This window comes from Rosa rugosa, chromosome 2 (genome assembly GCF_958449725.1).
Source record: "Rosa rugosa chromosome 2, drRosRugo1.1, whole genome shotgun sequence".
In the NCBI taxonomy this organism is placed as follows: domain Eukaryota; kingdom Viridiplantae; phylum Streptophyta; class Magnoliopsida; order Rosales; family Rosaceae; genus Rosa; species Rosa rugosa.
The window spans coordinates 21,930,327-21,956,202 of NC_084821.1; the positions used below are offsets into that span (position 1 = coordinate 21,930,327).

Sequence of the window (25,876 nt, forward strand, 5' to 3'; positions counted from 1 at the left end):
CGTTTTTGTTTTAAGTAGATTAGCAACCAAATCTCAAAACCCCCATTTTATTCTTTTATTTGTTAATTGACCTTTTTGTGCAGGTGTACCCTACAATCCCCGGACTGAACGATCTTTGCTTGTGCTATACTAACCTCGATATTTTTGCAGGGTTAAATTGTGAGGCTATTTCAACCGTATCAATTTGCAAGAGTTGGAGTGACTTGAAAGACAGAACCATCTTCTCCTCATCTTCCTTAATGAAGCAGAAACACAACCACTAAGCATTTTTATTTATTTATTTAAGTATAGTTTGGTAACATTTTACAAAAAAGATTTTCGGTTTATAGATACAAAAATGTGTCAACTTGTCTTCCCCTCATATGCATCCCACCGGTCACCCGGTTGTACTTTTATCCTGTTGACCAAATCCAACGTTTGAAGACTAATAAGGAGCAATCATACAATGATTTTGCCATGTATTCCATCCAGTAAGACCATGTACAGCAAGTACAAACCCTAAACTAATCTTACCGCTGTTACCATAACCCTTTAGATCATTGTTATACTGTCCAAGAGTAAATATCAACCTATACGAGTTTGGAAAAGATAGAATGTGGTGACGATCATCTGGTTGCTGTAAGCTATATGTATCCGAATAGTAACATCATAGCACGTCATGCTATGATCTCACGCCTAGTTACATGAAATCAGCATCACACTATGCCAAAAAACTTATCAGACGACGGGCAAAAACTGTTGTGTGATTTGGAGTGCCACTGCTGTAGAGCGAGCCGTTATCTGTTGAAAATTCAGACAACGATGGAACACAGTTGTCTGAGAAACACATAGGCTACGGGTATGTGTTATAACGGTTGTGTGATGGCTCAGTAGATGTCATGCGCAGCTGCGCAGCAATTGGGGCGCTGCGTTCAAACAACAGTGCTTGGTTTCAAGCTGTTGTATGTTATGCTTATCAGACAACATACTTTTATTTTGTATGTTGTCTGATTGATCCTCAAACTTCAGTGTTTGGACTATATCTGTTGTATGATTTACATTTGGGACAACATATTTCAATTGCAACTGTTGTATGATTTAGTTTTTGGACAACAGAGTTCAATTGCTTCTGTTGTATGATTAACGTTTAGGACAACTGAGTTTAGTTGCTTCTGTTGTGTAAGTAGAAATTAGAAGACACTGATTTGTTAAAAACCGATGTATGATATGAATGATGGCAATCAGTTTCTGCCCCTTTTTGGCCATTCAGACAACGGGCAGTCGTCATTATATCAATTCTGTTGTGTGATCATTTGAACATCCCATTCCTGAATTAGATTGTGCATTCATTTGGTCCATTTACCAAATGAACAATACTTCATCAAACACGAATATTGGAAACCATCAAATGAGTAATTTAACCAATACTTTAAACTTCAAAAGCAAAAGAGGTGCATTTCCCAATCAGAGAAGCCAACATTTTAAACAAGAAAAGCATTCTAGTGCATGCCCATCTACTTGGGACATCAAAAAGCTGATACACATATATGTATTGTTCCAAAACATGCCACATGGTGCATGACAATGTACCAGCAGAAAAGCACAAAAAAGATGATTTCCTTATCAAAAATGTACCAGCAACAAGCGCGCTACTTCAAGGCTCATGCACATATGTGTTGACAACAAACTTCCCCCACTCATTTCGCACTTGATCAATATCTGCCTGGGTGTATTGGCTGCTGCCTCTCCTGTCCCACTGAAATCAGTTTATTATATCAAAAGGATTAGTTAATCATTTTGGTGAATAAGGCATGGACATAGTAACAAAATTCTGAGAAATTGAGTCAAGTGACTATATTTATAGCTATATATATCGATACCTTAGAAGGAAACAATGGCATGTCTTTATCCTCAATGATATCTCTCATGTAAAAGAATATGGCATTGCCAGAAATAGAGACTAGAATGATGGAGAAAATATCTGCACTACAAAACAGTGTAATCTAGCACATCGTTGCCTACATAATAGTCTATAAGATAGTACTTCATTGTCTCAAAAGTCAGGACTCCAGTCTATATGTGAGACTATGAGAGCCATTCAACTGTTTAGAAATCCATTTTTGCACATATTCACATCAAAGATCACAATCTTAAATGTTGGTGGCATGCAATACATTGTTTGGAAGTGTAATCAAAAGCCGCTTTTAGGGAATATCTGAAATTTGATGACCCATCATGTTAAGCTCAACTGTCTCAACAATTATTCCACTCCTGTTCAGTGATATTATTCATTTCTAAGTGGCGGAAGTGAGGAATTGAAATTACTAATGATCTTAGTGACCAAATAAACTTCGCAACTACTTCAGCAATGCCACCAACAAATTTATGACACTTATTTATCGTGTAAGGTATTCCATTGCTCGAGAGAGATAGGAGAGAAGAATAAAAGAAAAATTTATGCAGATGACTTTTACCTGTGGAATTCCTTTGCATGCATTGCTAAACCACTGAAGTTGTTGCTTGTCATTTTCATTTGCAGAGGCAAGTCTAATGCGTGCTTCTGCAAAGAAAGAATTCTGACTTTAAATGACATAATAACAAAAATAAACATAGAACTAACTTGAAACCATAACAGTATAACTTCAATTCTTCCTGCTAGCTAGCTAGACTGCATGCGGCATGCTTATTATAGATAGGAAGGAGTAGGACTATAGGAGGCTGGAGAGTGGTACCACAACATTACTGCTGTACTTTATCTGAAAAATATCCAATTTCTTTGATTCTAAATCACTTTCAAAAATCATATTGATTGAGATTAATTAACAAACAATACTTACGCCTTAGTTTTTGATGCCTTTGTCTCCGCCTCCTGCCTCGTGGGACTATGCATGGACATAGAATTCAATTAAAAAATGGCTAGGGGAATGAATGTGACATCAACTCCCATATTTATGGCCGAAGAAAAATAAGGTTTAAAACACTCTAAGAATTGTTTCAGAATAAAGGAATTACTTGTGGAGATATCATGAATTATAACCGAAGGATCAGACAGGTGAGATTTTGGTTCTTCCAGATTGACTTTCCACAATCCAATAACTGTACGTGGTTGAGCATCCTGCTTATCAGAGAAAAAAAAAAAAAAAAAAAAAAGAGATTAATATTCCAAAAAAAAAAAAAGGTAATAAGAATATAACAAAACTACTAGACAATTCAGAACACACAAAATAAGTGAACCAAGATGATTCAATCTAGAGTAAAGAAAGGTACATATAAATAATTTGGATAATCTATCAAAACTACAAGGTGAAAGAAAATGGGCCAACATGGAAATCAAGTGCATTAGCAGCCAAAAACACCAACAATAATATATGAAACATGGAAGTATGTTACAGAACACTACATAACGAGTCCATGGTCTTCATCACAGTAGAAATTGAAAATGAAAGAACAAGGGACATAATACTTCAAAGTTACGAAGCCAGAGGCTTTTAAGTGGGAACACAAATGTACAGTATTTGAATATGGTTAGACATCAGAGCAGTGGTTAAATCGCCGCCACCATTCCAGCAACCTAGCTGCTAAAGAAAATGTACAAACCTAATATTAAATTCTCAGACCAAACCACAGGTGGTAAGCCCGGAGTTGGTGAACAAATGACACGAGGAGCCAAAGCAATGTTCTGCCCTCCTTGGTAATCACAAGGGAAAATTATTCAGCCAAGAGGGGCTGAACTTGAAAGAAAATGAAGGTCTTTCTGTCTCCAGGAGGTTGAATGGCGGTTGGTTTATGTACTTACTGATCAAGTTTATCCCCAAAGGCAATTTAACTCCCCTCAATTTCCATTTATAAAAGGAAAATGGTGCTAGCTTCTAGAGCATCACAACCACAAATCAGAATACAGAGCTCATTGTAAGAATTATGTTACTTCACTGAAAGTTGAGAAAGAATATACATGTTGCATCCTGGTCGTTGCTAGCTAGTTTCAAGTATGGAATTGACTTGAGTCCAGATTACTCATATGAGTTTGTTTTCGCTAATAGGGAAGTTAGGTACTCTGTGGACATGAGAGATTTTGGCCAACCAAATAATTTTTTGCGCATATGCTCGTTTATCTAAGCTTAATTGCCCTATTTTCTTTATTTGTTATGACAGCCAAGTCCTTAGGAGATTTATACCCAACAGAACAATAAATAATTAAACAAATACATGGAGAAGTAAGTTTACTTTGGTCATCAATTAGGACAGATAATATAATTCTAAATGCCTTAGAAGACAATATGATTGGAGAACACTATAGTTTAGTGCTCCTTATATATCTTCAATAACTTTGATGGCACAATTTAAGGGATGATTTATTAACATGTTTAACAAAGGAAAAAAAAAAAAAACAAATATTCTAGTAGATAACAGTTATATAATTTCAAATGTGGCCAGAACAACCTAGTGCTAATCATATCATCTCCAAGCAATCATCTAAAGCATACACTACTTGTGACTTGACTTCAATGTATGCATACAAAATTAAGAACAAGTAAACAAAATATAACCTCCTACTCTACGTACCTGCATACTAGAATATATTGCAAGCTCCAACTTAATTGTAAGGCTTGGTAGGTTTGCGGGAACCACATGGCAAAACAACAACCCAACTGCAGAGAAGCCAACAGGTATAAATACAAGTGACCATTCAGACAATTAATAATAACAAGCAAGAGCTGCATAATCTTCTTCAAAGCAGATCAAGCAATCTGTCATATGCTCATGAACTTACAAACCAGAAAACACTGCTTAGTATACATTAGAAAACGAACTGCAATTTGAGCTCATAGTACGAATAATCCTTGAGCCAAAAAATCATACCTGAAGTTCAACAAAAGGGTAATGGTATCCTACAGCATTAACATTCGATTTTCTTTCGATACCCACTTTTAGAATCAGAAGCAAATTTCAACCCAGATTTGTTGTTCTTAGAACTTTGATTCCTCCCTGCAACTCGAAAACCAAAACCAACTTCAGAATAACAAAAAAATCTAAACTTTATCTCAATCTAACACCTCAAAATGAAATCAGCATTTACCCAGTTCAGCAAACTTTATTCAGGATATTTATTTATGATGAGAAACCAAACAAAGACACTACACCAAAAATCTTATCAGACAACAGCAGAAAACCGTTGTGGGATTTGGAGACCCACCGTTGTAGAGTGAGCCGTTGTCTGATGAAAAATCGGACAACGGTGGAACACAGTTGTGTGAGAAACACACAGACAACAGGTATGTGTTATAACTGTTGTGTGATAGCTCGGCAGATGCTAAGCGCAGCAGTTGAGGCGCTGTCTTCAGACAACAGTGCCAGTTTTAAGCTGTTGTATGGTAAGCGTGTCAGACAACATTTTTTTATTTTGTCTGTTGTCTGATTGATCTTCAAACTTCAGTTCTTGGACTATATCTGTTGTGTGATTAACTTTAGGACAACAGAGTTCAATTGGTTCTGTTGTGTGATTAACTTTTACGACAACAGAGTTCAATTAATTCTGTTGTCCGAGTATAAATTAGAAGACACTGATTCGTTAAAAACTTATGTGTGATATGATTGATTACAATGTGTTTTTGTCCCATTTTTGGTCATTCAGACAACAGGCAGTGATCATTATATCTAATCTGTTGTGTGATCATTTAAACATCCCATTCCTGAATTAGATTGTGCATTCATTTGGTCCATTTACCAAATGAACAGTACTCTATCAAATACAAACATTGCAAACCATCAAATGATTCATATAACCAATACTTTAAACTTCAAAAGCAAAAGGGGTGCATTTCCCAATCATTGAAACCAACATTTTACACAAGAAAAGCATTCTAGTGCATGCCCATCTACTTGGGACATCAAAAAGCTGATACACATGTATATTGTTCCAAAACATCCCACACATGGTGCATGACAATGTAGCAGCAGAGAAGCACAAAAAAGATGTTTTCCTTGTCGAAAATGTACCAGCAACAAGCGTGCTACTTCATGACTCATGCACATATGTGTTGACAACAAACTTTCCCCACTCATTTCGCACTTGATCAATATCCGCTTGGGTGTATTGGCTGCTGCCTCTCCTCTCCCATTGAAATCAGTTTATTATATCAAAAGGATTAGTGAATCATTTTGGTGAATGAGGCATGGACATAATAACACACAAAAAACTGAGTCAAGTGACTATATTTATATTGATATGCATACAGAAGTTACAATTGTAGTAGAACTTAATCACTAAAGTGATAACAAAATACAAAGAGATTAATATGTACAGCTGCACAATTATCTATAAATGAGATAATCATATGTAGATGATAATCACCAAGGAAAGAGGCTTTAGGTAATAGTGGGAGAGATATGTCAAAGGTTATAATATAAGCCTAAACCCTTGCCCTTGAAGCTAACACGTTTAAAATAGTCAATCTAGTTCTTTGTCTCTGTCATAATCATTGTTTTCATTATGGAGCTGCAGTGACAACGAAATAGTTAGATGTTTCCAGCCAAGTTAATATAACTGTTATAAGGAATGTACCCTCGAATTTTAGAAGTACCATCCACCAGATTTAGATACAATAGCATCTTTCGTACAAAATGAATATCAGATCACAGGACTAACCTGCAGATTTAGCGGTAGAAAATGCTTTCAACTATTCAGCACACTCAACCAGACCAAGCCATTACCAACTGCAAGCCTACAAACCCTAAATAATAGGCAAGGAATCTGAGTAAGGGAATGACAGAAAACCAAGCAAAAAGTTAAATCACAGCACACGGTAAAATAAGAAGGGAAAGGGACTTTTTGCTTCTCAAAACATATAGTTTCTTGACAGAACATTTTGCTGTTTCAATTTACTTTCCCTTATCTTTTGAAGATCAACATGGTGTTAGTAAATTGTCAATTCCACTTTCCTCTACTTGTTCCCATGTCATAATGTTGGTAGAAGAGGATTGTAAGCAAATGATCCAAGTAACAAAATTTGAAGAATATGGTAATGAAAATCAATTATTAATTTTGAGGAATCGGTGCTTGTGGGCCAATCTCTTCTAGTTACATCCATGTAAATATTGTCACGTTTCTGTTCTATAATACAACTGCAGCTGCATACAACAGACTTATAAAAACCTGAGAGTCACTGTCTGAGTTCAGAATTGCATATCCTACCCTTCCTCATTCAATTTCCTTCTTGATTACATTCTACAAAGTACAATCTACTCATTAACATCATTTTTCTAAAGAATTTTATTTTCAACCATGGTAGCAATGACAAAATATACCTTTTTCTTCTCCCTATATCTCAGTCAGACACATAGATACCTTCAAACTGGAGAAGGTAGACTATTCTGCGCTGATGACTCTTTGATAGAGTTTTTTTTTTTTTTTCTTATGTTTTACTGTTTTGTATTTTGTACTTTTTTAGAGAGAGTGATCTACGAGAAGATGAAAACGACTTAAAAGGAATACAGTGACATATGAAAATAAATAGAAGTAAAACCAAAATTGACTTGAAATCGTTTTCTTAGTCACCATCTATGTCATCATTCTGATGACTCTTTTGATGCAGCATTTTTTTTCATGACTACACACATTTCAATTTTCATGCTTATGCATGCGATATCTTGACCAAATGCATTTCAAGATCTGTATGTCCGGAATGTACAGTAAATTTTACATCCCATTGTCTTTCTCAACACCAAAGTGAGAGATATATACATTCCCAACAGCACTAGCTCCCAATAAAGTTAATTGCTTATTTGCAAGTTCAGTTTTCTTTAACTACAAAGCAACTCAGTAATGCTATAACAAAAACTATAGGTGGAGATTGATATGTTTGAAATATCATTCCCAAAATGGCAGACGACGATAATAGCATGAGACAGAGTAAGTGAGATAGTTTTAGCACTCTTATAATACATGTAAATGTAAGATGGGTACCAGGATTGAGTTACATGGAATCCAGAAAGAATGACTGCTAGGCAAAAACACCTGAATTCACTGTCGACCAGGCTTATAGCTAGTTAATATAACAAGCATTGCGGCTAAGCATGTATTTGATCAGACCATGGATTGAATTACTTTGATCTAAAACTTCTGTTTGTGGCTAATCTGGGTATAGTGACAACTTAATTACTTGGAAAAAAGAAAAAGAGTGAGGACGAAAGCTGCATTAAAACATGCTGTGTCTGAAGCGACACACTTATAAGCATTATGAAGCTATAAGAGGATATGGATATAAACTTAACAAGCTCAAAAGTCAACCCTAAGGCCCTCAGCAGTCCTACTTCTTCAGCACACATATATGTGCTAGAAGTATAAATTGCAAAAGTTCAATGAAATTCCCTTAAAACAGATTATTCAAAGTTTCTCTTCATAATAATGGAAAAGGGTATGCAATGCAAGAGCTTTGAAAAACTTGAAGAAACAAAGTAGTAGTCAAAACCAAAGATCCAGAATTTTTGGTGCAAACTAATATAATAATGAAAGCATTCTCAAGAGACGTAGTAAGTGTTACTTACTACTTACTTCAGTAAGGAAAACAGATGCTTGACCGAGACCTTTGTCAGTTAGTTGCATAAAACGAAACGTGTAGGATTCTTAATAGTAGAATTATGGGGACTCTTCTAAGTATGCTTCTTACTAGTTTGTTGGGTAAATTACGACTCCAAGGATAATCTAAGCTAACTAAAAGCCTAAAACATCAGTACAAGTATCAACACGCTCAAAAGTCATGAAAAAAAAATCAACACGCTCAAAACACTATATAAATGATTTAGAAAGCATACACAAGTATCAACGCACTCAAACACTCACCCATACACAAACACTTACACTGCTCACTACCTCACTCACACAAACAAAATGGTGAAACTTGTTGAATTGAACTACACACCTGGCGGTTTCGAGTTCGGAATCTGTCATTCCATGGTAGGACGGCAATGTCTTTAATGGTGCCAAACACAGGCTGCTGATCACATACAGACTGTACCATCCCCCAACTTCACCAATTATCACCAATTCTATCGATTTCTCCTGAAATGTCAAAAATCACATATCAGGTCATCTATGTTTCTAATTCCACCAAAATCAGAACTAAAACGAGAAGAGATTGACCTAGTGCTGAAACAAAAGGGGTGTGTGTTTGTGTGTGCGTGTGTGTGTGTGTGTGTGTGTGTGTGTCTGTGTGTGTGTGTGTGTGAGAGAGAGAGAGAGAGAGAGAGAGAGAGAGAGCGGACCTTACCGAAAACGACGTGGTCGGAGTTGGGGAACCGAATGTGACCGTAGAGGACCTGGAGAACGACGGTGCCTCAGAGGAGTCACTTGGAGAGGTAGTGAGAGCTGCTGGAGGTGGACGACGACGATGATCTGAACCGTTCCACCTTTTGGGACTCGAATCAAAACCCCATTCAGAAACCACTTATGAAACCTAAAAGAGAAATTGATATGAAAGATCGAAAATCAAGAAAGCTTTCTCTTTTCCTCACCAAAAGTAGTTCAATTGAAGAGAGGAATGAAGAGCGTCTCTTCCCGATCTGGAAAACGAAAAAAAACCCTAAAATCAAAATCAGGAAATCCAAACATGGTAGAATGGGGCGAAGAGACCAAATCTAGAGAAGGAGAAAAGGGAATTACCTTCGTGGTGATGTTGCTTAGAATCAAAACTTCGAGCTTCTTCCTTTTTGGTTTGCAGGTCAGGGGAGATGAGAGAGGAAATGGGTTGGCTTTTGAGAGATAGACACGAATAAGAAGAGGGATCGAAATCATAATCGATGAGTGCAGTGAAGGATGAGTGCAGTCGAGTCCTAATCGAGATGTGTTTTCATGAGAGACCCATGGTGTTTTGATGAGAGAGTGATGGTTTTTGATGAAGATGAGAAGAGAGCTGCTCGATCGACGAGAGGAAACAGCAAATCCAATAAACCTAGCTAGCTAATTAAGTTGTCAAAGGCAGGCTTTTAATTTTTGCTTTATGAATCAGACAACATAAAGAGGCAGGCTTTTAATTTTTGCTTTATGAATCAGACAACATAAAGACGAAGTTTTGTTGTCTGATTGTAAACAAATTAAACCTCAGCTAAGGTTCCAAATAGGGAAAAGTTCCCGCTATAATATGCAACCAAAGTAACATGCTAGGCAATGCTCATTTACACAACGGAAACAACTCATTTAGTTGTGGGATCATCAATCTGGTGCTATATTTCAATCAAAACTTGGAGGTTTTGGGGGGCTTCAGTGTCATTTTGGGCCAAATAAAGACACATCCAAATATTTCCCACTTTATCACACAACAAAAAATAAAAAATCGTTGTATCATGTTTTGCATGCTACTCTCATACAACAGATATAACTATACTGTTGTACTATGTAGTACCAATTTGGAGCCAAATTTGAGTCGATCTAGGAGGGAAATCTGCCACTATTTTTTTTATGATTCACACAACAGATTATTCTTGTAACCGTTATGCAATGGCCTTCTAAACAAAAACTTCAGAATTTTAACCACCTTATACAACGTAAGTTTACTAAACATGTTGTCTGATTCACTTTTCTTCATCACACAACACTTTTTTTTTTCGTTGTGCAAAAAGTGTTGTCTGTTAACGTTTTTTTGTGTAGTGAGAGGTAGCAGAAATTAAAGATGAATTATAGGAATAAAGCAGAGACCTTGACAAACAGACCACCTCGAGCAGAGGATATCGACGATGATATTCTTCCGCTACTATTCCTAGTAACCCAGCTCGTTGTTGTTGTTATTGTTGAGTCTTCGTCTTCCTCCTCCTCTTCTTCATCCAGATTTATTGATTAATGTACCGAGAAACTGCCCCTCCCCCTTTTTCATCCTCCTCCAAATCCCCAAATTGAAAACCCTAATCCCGTGCTTTCAGAAGATGGTGTTTTGAGAAGATGGGTTATGAGAAGAAGATGGGTTTCAAGATGAAAATGGGTTCGATCCGTAAAGAGAAGAAGACGGCGCGGGTTTTGCTTTAAGATATGAGTTTTCCTATTTTTGTCAAAGACTAGCTACCTAAGTGTTGAAAACAGCCAAGTACATTTAAGTTTTGTTGTTTTCTCGAAGATGGGACACAATATGTGCTATTAAGCTTGTCAGAGTGTGGTAGAAAAAGTGCATTTAAGTTTAGTTTTTGATTTGTATAACCAATTCAGACAACACAAAAATTAATTTCGGTTGTTTGATAATATACAATGAAACTTCAGCTTAGAGATCCAACAAGCAAATCTCCCGCCTAGTGCAAATCACAAACTCATTTCTCCCGCCTAGGATTACCATCACACATTTACACAACAAAATGAAGGCATTTCGTTGTAGGAGATTAAAATCGTGTACCAGCATTTCACTCAAATATTGGCCTTTTTGGGGCTACTCACTCACATTTTGGGGTACATATGATTTTCTTCCAAACTTGCACAACGAAAACAAAAAAAATGTGTTGTATGTTATTTTGCAACTTACTCTCGTACAACATATACAACTATACTGTTGTGCAAGGTGAGTCAAAATTTCGACCCAAATTTGAGCAAGGTGAGGGGGAATTTTTTTTTTTCATTCAGACAACAGACAAATCCATATAACTGTTGTACAATAATCTTGGACCCAAAAAAAATTGATTCATGACCTCCTTATACAACTAAATCTCATTAAACCTGTTGTGTGAAGTAGTTTCAGTGATCACACAACGGAAATTTCTTTTTCGTTGTCTAAAAAGTGTAGTGTGATAAGGATTTTGGCATAGTGTCACTTTTATGATAAAGAGCAAATGCAAGTTACACACAACTTGAACTTCATATAGATAGAGATTGACAAACTATAAACTGTTTGCACTTTAATATTGCACAATTGCAGCTTACTGTGTAAACTCTTTAACAAGCTGCTTAAATATAATATACAGTAGACAAAACATCTCTGGTGTTCTCTGTCAGTAGTAAATGGGGCTTCACTGTTGCTATCTCAATCCGGTCGAGATGCTACATTCAGATAGTGCATCGAGCCGCCTTGGTTATGTAATGCTTGGAGAAGAGAAAAGGCAGAGGTTGAAAGCCTTAAAATCTACCTTATGACCTTACTTTGCAAGTCTGGCTCATATTTCTTCCAACTCTTCCTCATCATCAGCACCCTCAGCTATTGCTTCTTCATGCGCACAGAAGGAACATGGCATTTAATGCTCTCCTGCCTTTTTCAAATCCAGGAACTTACGATTGAAACTGGAGTTTATCATATGACAGTTACATCACACATACCTCCTGTGCAGCTTGGGCACAAGCAAGTTGCTTCAACTTCTCCTTCCTGACAGCTTCTGGAAGTTGTGCAGCAGTCTCACCGACTATAGCAGTCAAAACCTTATCAACTTCCTCCTCTATCTCGTCTTCAATGTCCTCCGAGTCCAGTGTTGTGTCAAGACTATCATTCACGATCTCTTCAATTACCCCAGCCTACGTCACACACAATATATGAGTGCTTATTCAGTAGAGGTCCTGATGAGGTTCAATAATCATGGGACCAACTAGATATATAGTCAAGGCAACAAGCATAATTGATAATAACATCTAATGGCCAGTACACCAGAAAGGTCTCCTATAGTCCTATGTTGAGCTTTGGCTTCCCAAATGGCCAAATCAGGTGGCCTTGGGTTAAAAACACTCCATTATTTGTTGAATGTTTCTGGAGGGCTGCTCAGATTTATGCCTATCACTTGGACGTTTGATAGTATTTGAGACATCAGCCCTTCCCAAGTGTTTTCCTTGAAATGAACAAAATTGCTTAATTAAAGAGTACTGTAAGATTATGGATACGTCATAGGATTGGTAATGGCTCCTTTATTCGAGTGAGACCCACAGCCTTCTGGGGTCTTCTTCATTCCTACACTCGTATTGGAGCGAATCATCCATATGACGAGTCATTAGGATGATGGCTTTCGCCTTATTTGCCTCTAAGGCTGCTCTATTTGCTTCCAAAGCTTGAACTTGCTCAACAGTTAGCACGTCCTAGCTAGGCTCGAGAATCGTATCCAGGATTCCATCGACCTTGAGATGCTGGCGGACATCACGAACCCACTTGTGATATCCAGAGCCAGTTGTTCCCAATGGAGCAAAGTCCAATTTGTTCAAGTTACTCATTCTGAAAGAGAACAAGAAATTAGGGTTAGTTTCGGAGCGTAAAAGGTTACCACGAAAACATATAAAATTTCTGAGCGTAGTTGCTCCCAAGAAATTATGAATTTCTGAGCGTAATCGCTTCCAAGAAATTAGGAATTTCTTAGCGTAATTGCATCCAAGAAATTCAATTCCAAGAGGTATTGGATTAGATCGAAACAATGACGTAAGTGGTCGATCATAAATTCTGTACAAACTCTAAGTTTGGAGATCTCAACAAGCTCCAAGCTTGGAGTGAGCACGAACCTCCATAGTTCGGCTTAATTAAGTCTCGCCTATGATGAAGAAAGGAGGGTAGAAGAAGGGAGTTTGCAAGTCCCCGAGAAAAAGAAGAGAAAAATAATAAAAACTTCACAAACGAGAACCTTTAGTAAAACATACCTCTTAGGATTGCAGAGAGTATTCGATCCTCGTTGTAGGATTGTAGACGAGCTTCAGTCCTAGGCGAATAGACTTGTAGGATTGCAGATGAGCTTCAGTCCTAGGCGAACAGACTTGTAGGATTGCAAATGAGCTTCAGTCCTAGGCGAACAGACTTGTAGGATTGCAGACAAACTTCAGTCCTAGTGTAAGCAATAGACTTGTAGGATTGCAGATGAGCTTCAGTCCTAGGCGAACAGACTTGTAGGATTGCAGACAAACTTCAGTCCTAGTGTAAGCAATAGACTTGTAGGATTGCAGATGAGCTTCAGTCCTAGGCGAACAGACTTGTAGGATTGCAGACAAACTTCAGTCCTAGTGTAAGTGAACCGATTTGTAGGATTGCAGCGTGGTTTCGATCCTTGTTATAGGATTGCAGACTGCTATCAATCCTAGTTGCTGAAACTGATAGACGAAGGCACGAGGGGTTGCTGCTGGCAGGTTGCGCACTCGGAGGCGCGGTGTGCTGCTTGCTGGCTTGCGACGTTGGGCTGCAGAGATGTGCTATTGATCCTAAGCTAGGATTGTAACTGGTTTGCAATCCTGGTCGAAGCCGGTGCTAGGTGGATGCGGTGTTGCAAGGGCATGCGAGTAGCAGCAAAGGCTTGCCGCAAGAGTAGGCACACGGGCGCGTGGGAGAGGTGCACAACTAATGGCAGCGAACGGGAAAAATGATTTTTGGGTTTTTGGCTTCTAGAAACTAGGGTTAGGGCTCGTGCTGATAACGTGTTTAAGGAAAACTAAAATTGGGAGAGAATTGAGTCGTGTTTTCATTGATAATAGGGACCTCTTTATATAGAGAATTACAAGACATAGAATCAGAGTTGTACAAGGAAAGATAATCGTACAATTAATCGGATATCTACAATATTTCCGATAATATCTCTAATTCTAAACTCTATTACAACTAGGTCAAGTAACCTAGAGTTTGGGCCAGACACATATTCTGGATTTACTTGAACACTCCCCCTTATGTCGCCCAAACGTGGTGCTCCTCTCGTTGCCTCATTAAAAACCTTGCCGAGTAACAAAAACCCAGTGGGACAAAGTTAACCTCGGTCGAAGGGGAAAAACAGCACAACACACCCTTCACGTTTCGAGACCATACATGTAGACACCTCCTCCTGATGTCTGCATCTCCCCCTGATGACTATGGTCATGGGAGTTCGGATATCTTCCACAAATGATGCTACCAACATGTTTCTCGAAAGTGGAATTTAGGCAATGACTTAGTGAGCAAGCGTGCCGCACTGTCCTCAAATTGAACCTAGTTCACTTTGACCTTGAGGAGAGTCTGTTGTCGCTGATTATCCTTGGTGTTGTCGCTTTTGATGTAGCCTTGCTTCAAAACAAGCAGCATTAACCTATATGCTCGTAGGCTCATATGTGGTAGACTTCAAACCACAATTGTTCGAACATGCGGAACTATGGATCCAATCCATATACATTCACGAACCACTTTGTGAAGAGCAATAATCTCTGCATTGTTCGAAGATATAGCAACTAGGGTCTGTTCTGTAGACCTCCAAGGTATCATGGTCTTTACCCATGGTGAACACTTAACCAGTTTGGGAATGACATTTGTGTGGGTCAGAGAGATACCCAATATTAGCAAAACCTTCCAAAACACATGTCGTTCTGGGATGGGGATAGAGGATGCAGGCCAGTGTTGGCGGCGTTCCTGGTGTGTGATGGGTCCGAATCCATCGTCTCTCTGTAGGGATAAAGCATGCACATATCAGTCGTACATCTCTAGTATCAAAATATATCTTTTACACCAATCCAATGGCGTCGCGTTGGCGCATAGCTATACCTTAGCTAACAAGTTCACTGCAAATGAGATGTCCGATCTTGTGCATTGAGCTAAGTACAATAATGCGCCTATTGTACTTAACTAGGGCATTTCTGCCCCTAGCACATCTTCGTCATCATCCTACAAACTAAGAGGATCCTTTTTAGGATCATGACTACGGACGATCATGGGGGTGCTTAAAGGTTTGACCTTGTCAAAATTTCTAAGCATCTATCAACACAATGCTCAAGTTCCAAACCGAGACATAATCGTGTTCTCCGAAAATCCTTCATCTCAAACTCGGATTTCAAGTGTTCAGCGGTTTCCCTTAACTCTTTAAGGGCTTCTGATGAAGATCATGTCCAACATGAACCGCGATAGAATCCGAAACTTGTTATGGAAACGCGTGGGCATATCCCTTCCCAATCAAGTAATCACTTTAGTGAGCGTTTCAATCTTATTGCAAACGCGCTCCGTGGTCTAGAGCCACTTGACTTGGGTAAATGAAGTCCACCATGAACCTTCATGTATATTCCATATCTAGATCCCCATAGAGATACGTAGTGACCACATTCGTAAACTGCATGATCAGTTATTTGGAAACTACCAAACTGACAGGGTAGTGGAGTGCAATGACATCCATTACGAGAGAATATATCTCATCGTAGTCGATTTTAAGGCGTTTTGTGAGAAGCCTTGCGCCATAAGGCGAGATTGTCATCTCTTTTTCTCATCACGCTTTCTAACGAAGACCCATTAGTCAATAGGTTTTATGTTAGGAGCTGTTGCCATCACTGGCTCGAAAACCTTCCTCTTCGTCAGAGAATTCAACTTAACTAGATCGCATCTTTCCATTTAGGCCGATTCTCTCTACGTTGGCATTCATTCATCAACGGAGCGTGGTTCGATATCATCGGACTCAACAAACTCATGCGTATCGAAATGCGCAACTACATCATCAATTATGATGGAGTTTCTATCCCACGTCTCATGTACACTAGTGTAATTTTCATAGAGCTCTATATTCTCAGAAATAGGTTCTGACGTTGAGGCGTCCCCCAACGATAACCATAATCCGAAAGATTCTCATGAGACGGATTTTGAGTTCCAAAAGACCCAAAATGAGCCAAAGTTATCCCACTTACCCCAGCAACAGATTTTTATTCCCACTAACCCAATTTAAATTGAAATGACTATTCTGCCCACTCTCTAATTAAATAACTACAGCTACTGGTACTCTCTATCTCTCTCCTCCCTTCGATATCTCTCTCCTCTCTGTCTCTCTCTCTCCAGACTCTCCCCCTTCTCTCTCTATGAAACCAAAACGCTCTCTCTCTCACATCGTCCCAAGCAGATAGAAGAAAACTCTCTCTCTCGGAGTCCGATTGTGTTGCGGTGGCGTCAAACCCAGACCGGGTCGAGTTCCTGGCCGGTCTTCTATTCCACAATTCGATGGAGGTTCAAGTCAACTCGGCAGCGTTTATCGAGAACCTCCTGGCCAAGTCACGGACGGCGGAGCTCCGAGTGCAATCCACCAAGGCGTGATCGAAATTCTCCGAAACCCAATCGCTCACCTGCGGGCTCCGATAACATTTGCTCTGCTCGGGGTCAAGACTGGCCACCTCCGCCGATCCTCCTCCAATAACAACTCCTACTACGCAGTGGTCTCTCCGGCGACGCCGTCAGTTCATCCTTAGGGTTAAGACTGGTGTGAAGGGATGGTGTACCCGACTCGATCCACCATGCAACTTTCCGATTAATTTGATGAATTCGACTGTATTTTGAATTAGAAGTTTGCAAAATAAAGTAACAGATAGATGGATCATATGGAACTTGGTCTATGAGGCGTCCATCTCTTCACGTCTCACAGTTCAGGTTTGCGGGAGAAAAGGTAGAAGACTTGGGTGCCCAGATCAATTTCTGGGTGCCTAAATCAAATTTTTCTGTTTTTTTTTTTCAGTAAATTGGTTCAAAATCCTAAAATGAAAAAAAAAAAAAAGGTTCTATTGGGCCAATAGAGGCCTGTTAAAGATCTATTGGGGGGCAATAGATGTTTTGAATTGATGTAATCACCTTTTTCTTTATGTAATCAAAGTTTTATTTGTCTAAATTTAGGGAGATTAGTTCTCATTCTGGCGACTGAAAGTCTTATTGGGGGGCAATACATGGCTGATAGACGTCTATTGGGGGGCAATAGACTATTGGGGTAATAGACGTCTATTGGAGAGCAATAGAGGTCTATTGCCCCTCTATTGGGGGCAATAAACCTTTCCGGTGAGGTTTTCAGAAAAGTCCAGTGGGCGGCGGTCGGTGACCGGATTCCGGCTACAGGTGACCGGAATCCCGCAGCCGGTGACCGGAATCCTGCGGCCGGTGACGGGACTCTGGCGAAGTCCTCTATGGTTTCTCTCTCTTCCATTTTCTCTCTCTCTCTCTCTAAGTAACAAAGATGAGGGTAAAATAGTATTAAAAAAAAATTAAAACAAAAAAAAATCTTAATGGGGTATTAGGGAAAACCTCCTTTAGAGTGTTTTGGGTAAGAAAGAATTAAAAAAACTTAATGGGGTAAGTGGGAAAAAAATCTCTAAAAATGGGGTAAATGGACAAAAACCCTTTTAATTACACATTAATGAAAAGAAAGTATTGCTCGACATGTATATTCTATGCATGTATACAATAAATCTGAAGCTAATTAAGGAAACGAAAGTCATCAACGTACTCTATGCTTATTTGTTAGATGAAGAAGCCCCTTCATTTTACGTAACATCCACTTCTGGAGCCTTCATCAGGTTATAATTAACAAGCTTGATGACCTCAACACTGGCCAGCAGTACGGGCAATAGCTGCAAAATTAACCACATGTATGAGAAGAATTAAGTCAAACAACACAACTGATGAGGGGAAAAAAAAAAACAAAAAAGCTCGAGAGTATATATTATTACGTTATTAGTAACCATAACTACACCGGCCATTACACCAAGATATGCTTGTCCTTGCCATTCATTCAATTTAACCCTTATTCTTAACTCACCAATTTATCAACTCAACATCCTAGTAGAGCAGGTTTAACTTGTACTTAACATATTTTGTTCTCATCTGGTATAGCTAGGGCAGCGCTATGTGTGCCGCCACCAAACCAAACTACCAAAGCGACCTCCGTCGCTATTCTGTTGATCCCAAACCCAGCAACATGTCCAACATTGATGCTGTAACCTCGTCCTTTGCTGCATCACTTGCGCTTGCTAGCAGTGCTGTCGTAGATGTCTCAAGAGCCTCGAATGGCATCCAGCAATGTGCCAAGCAATCTTTTCTGTTGGCACGTCCTCTAGTGAAGAAACCGGCTGCTTTGAATGATCTGAAACGTTTTTTCCGGCGAGTATGGGTCCTTGACAAAGGTTTCAAGATTCAAGAGCGGGCTCCAAACCGTTTTGTCCTGGAATTTGATTTGCGCAAGGATCGTAGTAAGGTTTTAAAGGGTGGACCATGGCGTTTTAATAACCAGGCTCCGGTTGTGCTTCAGGAGTATGATGGCATCAAGGCTATTGAAGAGGTTGATCTGACTGTCCTCTTCTTCTGGGTTCGACTTAGTAATATTCCGCCATTGTTTGAGGAGCCTAACATGATCAGAGGTATCGCTTCTGTGGCTGGTAAGTATCTTGAGTTGGATGATAAACTCTTTGCAAATACAGGTAAGGTTAGGGTTCATGTGGCACATGATATTTCGAAACCTTTTTTCCTCAAGAAAATCCTAAAACTGGCACCTGGAGTTGAGGTTGAAATTTCATATTTTTTTGAAAACCTGGTAGGCAAGTGTGATCATTGCAATTTGATTTATCATGAGGGAGACTATTGCCCTTTGCTTGGTAGCCATGCCACAACAGGTATAAGACGAAGCATTGGAGAACAGAGGAAGGATTTGGTTGGTCCTTCTCTAGGGTTTGCAGCTAACACTTTTGTAGATGGAACCTTTCGTTTTCAGGGTGTGCAAACACCTATTTTGCCATCTATCTACAGGTCCTTATTCCAGCCCAAGGAAGCTTCTAAAGCACGCAAACCTATCATACTGCGTGACAGAGTCCTAAGTGCCACAGAAATGGAGAAGGAGGTGCACCAACCTTTAGCGTTGGCAGTAATTGCAGCTCCAGACATGGAGGTCTCATCTTCTGAACTTATCGCTCCAAGTGAAGGCATGGAATTTGATAAGAAGGTAGGGTCTGCAAGAAATAGCCCGAAGGCCTCTAAGGATGCAGAACCAGCTGTACCGGTTGAAGCAGAGAACAAGGAGAGTAGGGGTGACAAGCGTCACCTCCCCCCCTCTCCTTCAAAATCTCCCCAAAAACTAAAGATTCTGCTACCAGAATTATTCAAACCGTTGCTGCCAGATATCCAGGCAAAGAAACAAAAATTGCCTATGTTTACAAGTAAGTTCTCTGCCAGATCTTTGGGTATGGTTGAAGCTCCTGGGAATATTTTAGTGCCTAAAGATGTGATGCAAACAAGCTCTGGCACAAACAAGAAAAGAGGAAGGCCTCTGGGAGCAAAGAATAAAAATCCTCCAAAGTCAAAGAAGGTTGCGGCTGCGTAAGAGACTTGTTTTGCTTATCTCTCCAAACCTCCTAGCCCAACTGTTAAGGGCAAGGAGAAAATTTAAATTCTGTTTTTATTTCTAAACTTTGCCTGATTGCTATGTATTGCTTTTCATAGTTATTAGGCTCGCTTTTGAATAAGTGAGCACTGGTTGTCTAATGGGTGGTGCTAGCATACCACGTCCTAAACTTGTCTAAAGATGGCAAGGGAAGGTATGTATCCGTGCCATTCTGGCTTGAGTTGAATGAAATGATTGATTTGGTTCAAAAAAAAAAAAAAAAAAAAAACATCCTAGTAGAGCATAGGAATTATCTTCACTGGACTATAATACATTGGCTAGTCTTAAAAGAGTTCCAAGAGTTATTTGCACTGTGATTCAAGATGGCTAGCTAGTTTAATCATCTATAAGGTCTAATTAAGTTGTCATTGGAACCCATCCCATATTTAGGACTTTCACACAAGTCGATCATCCAGCTATTGTTCAGTCCCTTTCTGCTTGTCTTCATATCTCTATTTTTTTTTTTTTTTTACATTTATAAAAATTGATTTTTGAGGAGACTAGGTTGATTCAGTTACTTTTTTGTTGGTGTTGATTTAGGTTTCCAATTGAGATTGTGACAAGGGCTGATCTTTTGGCTACTCATAAATCAAAAGCATATATGTTAAACAACGACAAGTGTAGCCCGTGGCCCACCATTGTACCGATATTGTCCCAACTTAACCACACGATAAGTGTTGGGTTTTAATCACAAAAGGCCTCGGTACAATTGGGTGAGATCCACCCACTTATAAGTGATATTTTATTTGTCACTTTTCCAATGTGGGATCTTTCCTCTCCAACACGCCCCCTCACGTGCAACCTAGCTCTAGGTTAGCACGTGAAATTAATTAACAATCCAATTCCCACATTGGAAATTGAGACACAAGTCTCATGTCGGAGACTTGGCCAATATAACAGTCCAAGGCCCACATCGGACACTTGGTAACGATCCAATCGGAATATTCCGATGGCAATATAAGAAACCCAAATTTGGGCTCATGACATTTGGAGACACAATTGGAGAGAGACCCGCTCTGATACCATGTTAAACAGCGACAAGTCACTACTAGAATTTTGCTCTTAGACATCAAGACAATTACATCGGTGAGGAATTCACGCGATGTAAAAAAATGTCATTAACATCGATTCCTCAAATTCCGATTTATATGCATATAATTGACATCGTTTATTACTGTTGACCGATGTCTACAATTTGATTCTGAAATTTTAAAAAAACGCGGAAAGAACTAAGTTAAAAATTTCAATACGGGGGAACAAAATTTTCATTTCCCACACACTTAGTCAGTTTTCCCACTCTCTCTGGCAGACCATTTTCTTCCTCACTCACTTTATCTCCGAAAGAACTGGCGACCCATCTCTCTGGCTCTTCCCCGAAACCCTAGCCGTCTCCTCCTTCCTCTCTCGCTCTCTTTTCACAGCCACCACCGCCTCCCTCTCCTCCGCTCACTCCCGCTATTGTCTCTCCGGCGCCATCGCCTCCGCAGGCAAGCGCTCTCTCTCTCTTTCTCTCTCTAAAACCCTCTCCGTTTGGTTTTAATTTGGGTTATTCATGGTTCCTTCTGATTTCTCCTAGTTGCCCAATTCCTTCTTCTCAAATCCAGCGAAATCCCATCAATCCCCACAACTTATGCTTGTAAAACAGTGCCGTGTAACTCCTCAAAGAAGAATCTTTCTCTGTTCTGCCATTAGAGCTTCGAATGCAAGCGCTGCCGCCGAGTCTTCTTCTTCTTCTTCTTCTCCGGGACTCTACTCGGCCAAGCAATTTGAGCTCACAGTTCCCAACATTGACTTGGTTCTCAAGGACGTCCGCCCCTATCTCATCAACTATGGTGGAAACGTCGACGTTGTGTCCGTCAAAGACGGCGTCGTTTCTCTCAAGCTCCAAGGTAGGATTTCATTTCCATTTTGTTTTCCCAATTCTGAGTTTTGGGTTCTGTTAATTCCAAATCATACATGTAATTTGATCATGAAACAAAGTTAATGTTTTAGTTTCAGTTTGTGGTAATGAGAATCTGTAATTTAAAGGAATTGGCCTCTAATGTTGAAACAGGGGCTTGTGGAAACTGTCCTAGCTCAACAACCACCATGAAAATGGGGATTGAACGAGTGCTTAAAGAAAAGTCTGGAGATGCACTCAAGGATATTCAACAAGTCTTTGATAAATAAAACAGAGAGACCACAGTTGAGGTGAGAGCTTTTGATTTCTCGACATGTTTATACAGTGTCGATGGATTTTCGTGAGGAGTGAGTTTATGATTGTAAGTGCAGGCAGTCTCGACACATTGAGGCCGACGAAGAATTTTGAACTATTGATGCTATATGGTAGCATGTTGCCAATTGCAATACATGCAGTTTTTCTAACTCAAATAGGTAATCACCATCATGTTTGACATGGTGAGTTGGTTTTCAGCTTGGTCAGTTTCTCAGATGTGCTTTTGTCCAAGTGTACATTAGTTTGGGTTATTGTATCTTCCCATTATCTGGTAGAATGATAGAGGACTCAGCTGTATACTTTTTGGAAATTGATTTACATTTAATGTATTGCAGGAAAGGCACATTCCTTGAAGATAGAGAAAATTTTGTTTCAAGGCAAATCGGACTATTAGAATGTGATGGTCTTCCAAGTGACTTGCTCTTTTGAAGATGTTATTGGCACTTTATTTCTAGTCATCTGTATATATTATTGATGATACATATTCTGTTTACAGTCATCAACCTATGGAAAGGTTCTCGTCCTAGATGGGGTGATTCAGCTGACAGAAAGGGATGAATGTGTCTATCAAGAAATGATTACTCATCTTCCTCTCTGCCCAATTCCAAACCCCAAGAAGGTAATATTATTATCTGGGAAACATAGGACTAAACTAGAAATATGCACTTCTTTCCTAAAGAGTAAACACACACACTGACACAATTGTCAAATTATTTTGTTTTTAGAACATTACGAATGAGTTGAAGCTACTTTGGTGAACCTTGTTTCTATGTCTTTTCAAATATTCATTAAGAAGATGATGTGCGATATGGTGTAGTATCATTCATTTTAATTTCTTGTCAACTCATTATCTTTTTAAATTGGTGTTGTTCAGGTTTTGGTTATCGGTGGAGGAGATGGTGGTGTACTGAGGGAAGTGGCTAGTCATTCTTCTGTCAAGCAAATAGATATATGTGAGATTGATAAGATGGTTGTTGATGCAAGTTAAAAAAAAAAAAAAAAAAACAATGAAACTTTTGGATTTATTCTTGGTTTTCTGTTAAATGATCATATTATCCCCAGTAGCTGGTGGAATATTCATGCATGCCTAGAGACATCATATGTGTGTCACACACACACATACATATGTATTTATATGCACTGCTACATCACTTGGAGTAATTCAATTTGTCTAGAACATGCAAGTGACCATGTGGTTCTCCTTTGAGGTATTAATGGACTGGGGAAATTGTAGGAGAAATAATAATTTATTGTTCTTGCTTCTGTATTCCAGGTTTCAAAACAGTTTTTCCCTCGTGTAGCTATTGGATATGAGGATCCCAGGGTGACACTCCATGTTGGTGATGGTAAGATCATCTCATTCTTCTTCTATCTAACTATGCGTCCTTTTTTTTTTTTTAATACAAACAGCTTCCTCATTTAGCTCTCTGTTAATGTTGTAGGAGTCGCATTTTCAAAGGCTGTTTTAGCAGGAACTTATGATGCAATAATTGTGGACTCTTCTGATCCCATAGGTAATACTGTAATACTAAGAAATCAATATTCATCTTGGCCTAAGATAAATTTTATAACATTCCTTTGCTACCCGTGTAGTTTTCGGAGCTAGATATGGAACTGCATAGTTTGGTTGTAAAACAGAACATTACCAAACATGCTGGAAAAATTTTCAAAATTTTATTTGTAGTTACACATAAGTGAAGTGTCTGCAACCATGTATTATAAAGAAGTAGATAGTAGTTCAAATAATCAACCATTTTTCAAGAAACAATCCAATTCAATAATACCTAATAGCAACATGCTTCAATTCATTCAATTAGTTGTTTGTTAAAAATAGTAAGGTTCCGAAGCATTGTGTGCTTGGACAATTAGCTTTTGCCAGTTTAGAAATTGAAATGACATTGATTTTCATTGTAGGTTTCATTTAATAGCTGCTGCAGTGAAAAGAGGTTTAGTTTTGAATTTCATTAAGCTTTTTTGTTGTTTAGTTAAAAAAAAAAAAAAAAATTTCTCCAAGTTTGATCGTCACAGACCCCATCCAAAACTAATCTTTAGACCAGAATTGATATCATCCCAAAACTAATCTGTGCTTTTGTAGTTTGAGTTTGAAGAAGCGGAAGAAGAAGGAGAAGTTCCAAATGCAGCTTGCCAAGAAAGGTATTTCGTTCTCTTCTTCCTCTTTGTACCCAAGCAACTTCTTTGTCTGGGAATAAATTGCTTTTGAATTACTGGAAATGTTCTTATAGCTCAGTTCATATTTTTGTGAAGCAGTAATCTATGGTTATCAGTTGAAAGAAAGAGTTCTTTATTTAACTTGGATCTTATGTACTCTAAAAGTGATATGTTGAACGCTATGTCTTATACTAGATGACATCTGGGCAGAATCGGCAGTAGGTCTTATGCAAAAGAATTTCAGTCCTTAATGTTGGTGCTTGCAGATCGAAGGTGCTTTTGTTCAAGGAATTGGGTTTTTCATGCTTGAAGAATACATAGAAAATTCTGAGGGATTGGTGATTTCTAATGGTACATGGATGTATAAAATTCCTTCCATAGACACTATACCCAAGCAGTTCAATGTCGAAATACTAAATAGTGGACATGCAACACAGTAATCGTGTTCTCTCTTCAAAAGGTATGTCATTCAGATTTTTGCTCAGAGTTCTCATGTTAATGAAGTAGCATATTAAGGACCAGTGTTAAAATATTCTCTTATGTATCTTGGAGTTTATACATGGAAACTCTGCTGATTTGTTTGGCAAACACATTACTTCATTGGAAACCTTGATTGGTGCTATGTTAAAGAAATTCATAGCTTATTGATAGCTAACATGTAATGTATATTCCTAGATGAGTTGGTGCTATGTTAAAGAAATTCATCACTTTCACGTGTAGTGTAACCATAATATCAGCATAGAGGTGCACTTTTATATTAATGTTTCTTTTTTTCCTTTCGTAGGATGACTTCGCTTTCTGGCAAATCCACTTTGTACAATAAACATTATAGTTTCACTTCCGACCAAGGTATATGCATTATCGTTTGATGGAAACTTTGGTTTAATTATAAATAGTGCATTTACCCGTTGATTATGACTTATGTTATTGAATACATTCATAGTGGGCAGCAAAGACTCGGAAAGTATACACCCAAGAGGAACTTGACGAGGTCCGCATTGAAGTAGCTGACTATTTGCAGACTTTGCTATAGACACTATGCCAAAAAGGCCTTCAGACGACAGAACTGTTCTGTCGTCTGAACGAACAAAAATGTGTCGTCTAGTACGGTGTCGTCTCTTGGGGGCATCAGACGACAGAACACTTCTGTCGTCTGATGAGTTTTGCATTTTGGGAACTCTCTCATACAACAACAATTAAAAGTTGTGCTAATTTACTTTAAACGATAATTATATGTGGTTGTAAAGAGCATCAGAGGACAATTAAGTGTCGTTCTAGGATAGGTTTGTATGACATTTAAGTGTTGTGTGAAAGATTTTGAAATTATATATATGTGATGTTGGGAAATGGTTTAGACAATAGATATCATATTCTTTCTGTTATGTCAGTCTCATTACGACGACAATTTACTGTCGTTTGACATTATTTAGACGACAAATATTTGTGGTCTGAATATAAAAA

At 38.7% G+C, this 25,876-nt stretch overlaps 1 long non-coding RNA gene and 1 pseudogene across 2 annotated transcripts; one reads left to right on the forward strand and one right to left on the reverse strand.

The window, feature by feature from the left end:
• Nucleotides 1–2,607: 2,607 nt before the first annotated feature.
• On the reverse strand, nt 2,608–10,002 carry LOC133728655 (uncharacterized). Of its 2 annotated transcripts, XR_009855946.1 has the most exons (10): nt 9,638–10,002; nt 9,490–9,537; nt 9,246–9,384; nt 8,898–9,037; nt 6,626–6,710; nt 5,977–6,475; nt 4,840–4,965; nt 4,543–4,628; nt 2,992–3,094; nt 2,608–2,861 (listed from the first exon to the last, which is right to left on the reverse strand). It is a non-coding gene; the product is annotated as an uncharacterized LOC133728655 (long non-coding RNA). The 2 variants fall into 2 exon arrangements; XR_009855945.1 differs by having other exon boundaries at nt 2,660–2,861; nt 5,977–6,710; nt 9,638–10,000.
• Nucleotides 10,003–12,472: 2,470 nt separating this feature from the next.
• Nucleotides 12,473–24,852, forward strand: LOC133730548 (spermidine synthase 1-like; annotated as a pseudogene).
• The last annotated feature ends 1,024 nt before the right edge of the window (nt 24,853–25,876 follow it).